This window comes from Rousettus aegyptiacus, unplaced genomic scaffold, assembly GCF_014176215.1.
Source record: "Rousettus aegyptiacus isolate mRouAeg1 unplaced genomic scaffold, mRouAeg1.p scaffold_m13_p_2, whole genome shotgun sequence".
Lineage (NCBI taxonomy): Eukaryota > Metazoa > Chordata > Mammalia > Chiroptera > Pteropodidae > Rousettus > Rousettus aegyptiacus.
In genome coordinates, this window is record NW_023416295.1 from 24920435 (window position 1) to 24926866 (window position 6432).

The window sequence follows — 6432 nt, forward strand, 5'->3', positions numbered from 1 at the left end:
ATAATTAGGATCATAATATTACCACCAAATAGGGCTGTGTGCATTTTAAATAAGATAATGCATGATGTAAAATGCCTATAACATAAGCTAAAAAAATATTAACTTGTAATGTTAATATCATTCAAACTTGCTTTGTTAGCCAAGAGGTTGATCTAGTAGTGGAGACAAATCTTAAAGTATTGGGAAAATCAAAGACTATTGGGTTACAACACATTAGCTCAAGAAGAATCCACCAAAGATAAAGTAGGACTCAGTAGGTAGTTTGGAGGATCTGGAATTGAATCCAGAGTGAGAGAAAAATAGACCTAATAACACTAGATTGCTGGTCGGGGGCCCAGCAAAATTAGGGAATAGGATTCAAGAGCTAACTCCACTCTCATTGATATTAAAGAATATGATGAGGCAAAAATTATTGCTATATGCGCCGTGGGGCTCTCAGGTGTTTCCTGCTTATCTCCTCTTCCACCCCCAATCTCTGGAGGAGAAAGGGCAAGAGCTACAGACACAGATTCTCTCCTGGGCTCTGGGCAAGGTGGCAGCCATGCCAGGTCTAAAGGTACAGCACTCCTTTAGATCACTCCAACAGCACCTGTATTAGAGCAATGTTGGGCAGGTATATTAGTTTGCTAGGTTGCCATAACTAAATACCGCAAATTGAGTGGCTTAAACAGCAGAAATTTATTGTCTCAGAGTTCTGGATCCTGGAAGTCTGAGATCAAGATGTCAATAGTTGTTTCCTTCTGAGGGCTGTGAAGGAAAATCTGTTCATGCTTCTGTCCTAGATTTTGGTGGTTTGCTGGCAATCTCTGACCTTCCTTGGCTGGTAGACACATCATCCCAATCTCTGCCTTCATCTTTACATGATGTTCTTTTTGTGTACATGTCTGTATCCAAATGTCCTCCTTTTATAAGGACATGACTTAGATTAGGGCCCACCCTAATAATCTCATTTTAACTTGATTAATTCTGTAAAGACCACATCTCCAAATAAGGTCACAATCTGAGGTACACACAGTTAGAATTTCAATATAAGAATTTTGAGGGGGATACACAATTCAAAAAATAATAGCAAGCAAAAGCTGGGCCACCATATACCTACACACACACGGGAGAGACTGCATTTACAGAAGAACATGGGACCTCCAAAGTTCATTAGGCAGCAGCCGAAGGGAGAACATATACTAATGTTAAGCTTTTCACAAAAGAATCTCAAGATATAGGGATGAGAATTTAAATAAAGAAGAGGAAAAGAGATGAAGCCTGGTTGTCAGTGGTTGCTCTGTTCCTAGGTAGTGATTGTAGACACACCAAGTTAGATAACTCAGGAGTGAGGGGTACCCTCAGCTGGAATGCAGTGAGGACATCCTGCTGCATAGGGCTTTAGAGACTCCAGGATCTATTTGAATCTTGGTTCTACCATTTACAAGCACTTTGACTTCAACAAAATAATGTTAACTCTTTGCCCTCACATTCCTTAACTGAAAAATAAGCATGGTGGTACCAGTCTCATTAGGTGGTACCAGTCTCATTCAGTGGAAGGACAGATGTTGCTAACACATAGTTAGTACCCAATCAGACTGCACTAGAATTTATGGAGAAGTTATCCCAGGGGCGTATTTAATGTAGGACTTTTCCCAGAGGTAAATAAGAGAAAGAGATTCTCAGGGTGTCTAAATAAAGACAAGTTACCCAAAGCAAGAATATTAATTTTAAGGGGATAGACCACCTGGAGAGGCAGACATTCAGTCAAATTTTCAAAATAGCTTGCCTTACTTCTGTGAATTCATTTCAATAATGCTCTCTCTTTAGAGGGATCACCTTCATAGTCTCACTTAACTGAAACGTGTTCTACTTTCTTTTTAAAAATTTCTTTTCACTTTTCCATTCTTGAGAAAGAGAAGCAACTGTATTTTATATGAAAAAAAGTATATTCCTTAATTCTGTGTTAGAAGCAAACAGATATGCATCATATTTAATAACAATAGTAGAAGGACTAGTAGTCTACATATTTTCCCTTCAGAAAATATACAAACCCTCTTCTCACCTTTAATTTTTTAATCTTTCTTTCAACAGCAAGCAGGAATAACCCTACATTTCTGTTCTCCTGTGTATGTGTAAAATTTAGAAGTGATTCGAAATTGTTTATACTGTGAAAAGTAATCAGAGCTAATATACATAAGAACTAATTACCGTGACGATGGATGATGTGTTCTGGTAGCTAATCATATTTTACTTGTTAAGAATGATGCATTCCAAGTGACTTCATCTTGCCTTCATTTAAATAGAAAATAAAAGAAATAATTGATAGATGGAAACATCTACTGTAGCTTCATCATCCCAGAAGTAATGTGACCATTTAAACCCAGATTTCCAGGTGGTTTTGGACTCGAGCTTCTTGGTTAAGCATTCAGGACGTGCAAAACTCTTGGAGCCTATGTTTCAGAAGTATGGCAGAAGATTCATGTAAATGTTAAGTAAACTCATTTATCTTTTTGGTTTCTAGAGTACCAGAGCCCACAGCTTTTTTCCAACTTTAATGACTTTTACTTTACAGTCATTTATCAGGTTCCATTTTTTTTCCTTTATTTCATTTTGATTTTTATTAGTTATGTTATACATGGTTTAAACAAATAGTTCTACAAAGTTTATAGTGAAAAACAGCCTCCAATTCTACTCTTGATTCCTCTCCATACTCTTATAGGTGTTTGTTCTGTTATTTATTTTCATATTTCTAAATAGCATACTATTTCTGGATTTTCCATTTTAGATTTCCAACCTAGAAAGATAATTATTTAAGTTGTTTATAACTTTTTCTCCTGCAAAACATATTCTCTCTCTTCATCTTTCCATCTCTTCTCCCTCTCTTTCTCTTTTTTTCCCACCTTCCCAAGAAATTATAGCATAAATTTTGGTTAAATCGATAATCAGTACTTACTTTATTACTATAATACAAGTATTATTACAAGTATCATTACTCATATAATATATGTATATAGTATACTAAGATTACAATTTCTTTTTTATATAACTTTTTATTTTCCCTGGCATTAATAATTGCCTCTCCCTCTGTGTTTTTTAAGTCTACTAGCTGCAATAACAAAAAAAAACTTCAAATCTCAGTGACTTTAACACAAAAGAAGTTTATTTCTCACACAGAAGAAAATCAATGCACATTTCTAGTTGGTGGAAAGTTCTTTCTGGGGTGAATCGGGGACAAAGGCTCTTCCACCTTAGTTCTCCTCTATACCCTAGTGCTTTGGAGTGCCCTGTTGGATCTTTTATATCTGCAGATAAGCCAGGGTGAGACAATACTGGACAATTGAGAGGGATATTTCTAGGAGACAGGTTGGAAATGAGATGTATAACTTCCCATGGCCTATTGGTCAGAATTCAAAACATACAGCTTAAACCATATTTGATGGAGGTTAGAAATGAAGTCTAACTGTGTTTGTAGGAAGAAAGAAAATGGATTGGGTTTTGATACACATACCACTATCTTTGTCATTCCAATCAGCAAATAGAGAGAACACTATCAGTCTTTCTCCTACAGAGAGAACACAACCAGTCTTCCTATTAGGACAATACCCCTTCCCCATCAAGGATCTAGATCCTCATGTAATGCACAGTCCTCTTTCAGGTCCTCAAGGTCCAAGAACTTATTAACTAAAAATAATTTACTGCCCCTGTTCTCCCAGTACACACACTCAAAAGGCAATGGAAGAGCAGGAAATCTAAAAATAAAAGGCACAGAGTAGTCATTGGTACACAGCAATTATAGAATTCTGTGTGTGAGATTTCAGCTCCTGGGTATTAGCAAAGATTCCAATTAGCAAATTAGCAAAGGGTCATTGCTTTGACTCTGATTCTATTCTCTGGAAAAATTCCTTTATTTCTACCTTCTGAATCTGCCCTCTGGGAAATTCTTCTTTGTCCCATTATTTTTCATTGATCCATCTGAAGTAGATGTTGATGTGTATGTCTTCCTTGGGGACTGTGTAGGTTTTACAGCTCACTTTCTGCTTGGGAGTTGCTTCAAGACTTACCTAATAGTCACAAGCCTTTCGAGGCTAGGTTTACTATATCTTTGACAATACTGTTTTCAAAAAAATTGTGTTAGATTTTAAATCTATTTGCTTCCAGTCATTTCCATGTTCACCCAAAGTTCTTTCCTTGACATAGTTCTCAATCCTAACTTTCTTATATCCTCACCTGTTTCTCTCTCCAAAGTCATAGTGGATATCCGGAAGCCGTCCGAAACCAGAGGCTCAGGTGGGAAGGTAACATCTATAACGTAGTCTTTGCTGTAAGGCTGAATTGTTTTAATTAACTGAGAAGTCTTGAAATCTCTTAAAGTCTATAAATATTTAATCTTCAAATTTTCCATATCTTCTTTATGTTCAAGCACATTCAGACACTACTCCTTTTTATTTTTTTTCTTAAAGAGAATCATGTTCTCCTGTTTCATTTAGGATGGGTTGTTCCTAGGCCTGTTGCAGAGATAAAACACTGAAGTCTCTTTTCATATTCTGAAACTTATTCTGGAAACCTCCTATTATTCATGATATTTTAAAGTCCCTGGGTACTGAATCCCATTGTCAGGATTTTGAATTTGGTTTTACTCTTTGTATAAAATAATAAGTTAGTTTATTACTATTTAATGCCTGTTGGAAAAAAACAAAGGAACAAACAAGAGACTCCTTGGTCAAAAACAAAGAACACTAACTATTATGGCACAGCAAGCAGCATGAGGATCATGTTTGTATCGGTTCTCCTTGCTCCCAAGTCCTACGGAGGCAACGTGGATGGGTGCAAGTGAATGCTGATGCTGTGTACACAGTGAGTTGCTTCATAAGAGAGGAACGTTAAGCTTGAGAAATTGTCGTTTTAAAGCACACGATAGGCAAGTCTGTTCTTTGTCTTGGAGGGAGACATTACCTCATCCCTGAAGGTTGCTTGCTGTGAACATAACCCTGAGAAATGGCCCTTGTAAAGATCAGTCAGGACCTTACATTTTTGGCAAAGTCAAAAAGAATGTGCAGGGACACTCAGAGCCCATATAGACTGCTTATTGCAACACCTATATAGTCAGCACCAAGTTTATGTACTCCCCAGTTTCACTCAATTATGATTTTCTTTTCAACAATATTGATGGCCCACCAAGGCCAACATCAATGGCCCACTAGGATTATTAGGAAGGCAAGGACCATATCTGTTTTCCAATCATTGGTTTCCTAGTCAATCACAGTGCATGGTACATCGTAGGTAATCAATTCATAATTCAAATAAAATAAGAGACTTAAGTGATTCACTCTATGAATGATATTATATTCTAGAAGCTAAGGTAAACCATACACAAACACACACACACACACACACACACACACACATGCACACACAAGCATTTTTTTTGGGGTACACAAGACTGGAGTTTTTTTTTAAAAAGAGTATCCATTTCTTGATATTGAGTACTCCCTTTTCTCTCCTCAATTTCCTCACATTCCACTTTCTCCAGAGCTTCTCATTGACAAACTCTGTGGTTTAGATAAAATAACCTTAGCTTGGAACCCTTATCTGCCTGACTCTAAAACTTGTGCCTTTTCTACTACACCATTTTGCCTATCATTTTGCTTGAGATACTAGCAAATGAAAGTCTAATTATTTAATTTCTAGAGTAGTCTTAGTGATTGCTGTAGTGCATTGGTTCTCAAATAGGGGTGATTCCCATCCCTTTCCAGGGGAAAAATGTCTGGAGATATTTTGGGCTGTCACAAATCCAGTAGGGTGAGTATTGGCATCTAGCAGTTAGAGGTCAAGAATGCTGCTAACATCCCACAGTACACACAACAGCCCCCCACAACAAAGAATTATCTAGCCCAAAGTGTCAATAGTGCCAATGCTAAGAAATCTTGCCCCGGAATGTGGATGGATGGAGCTTCTCCATACTTAAAATGTTACTGACCAGTTCTTGAGTTAGTTGCACAGAAATCCTTTATTGTCCCCCATTTTCTCCCTTCTTTAGTATTTCAGAAACTTAAATTTTTCTTATTCTTAAAGATAAAGCCATTGTTTGTTCTATTATAGCTATCTTCTTATCCTTTTTTTATAGCACCTTTGTCTTTATAAAATAATTTCTACAAAGGAATGTAAGTCAAATAGTAGGGATTGAAGATTCGCTACTATCCCAAGGTTTCCCTGTGCCCTTCTTATCCCTGTCTCCCAGCTATCCACAGACCACGCTATGTAGTCTGATTTATTACTCTCTGCTGTTTGGGTAATAAGGACACTTTCCATATGACTATATTTTGCCTTGAGCAGAAAAATGAAGTTTGAGATTATTTCAGAAGAGAGCTAGCCCACCAATTTGACCCTGTATTCAAATATTGGATCCACTTAAATCCAAAGTCCCTGGAAGTTTAGAAGAGTTAACCGCAG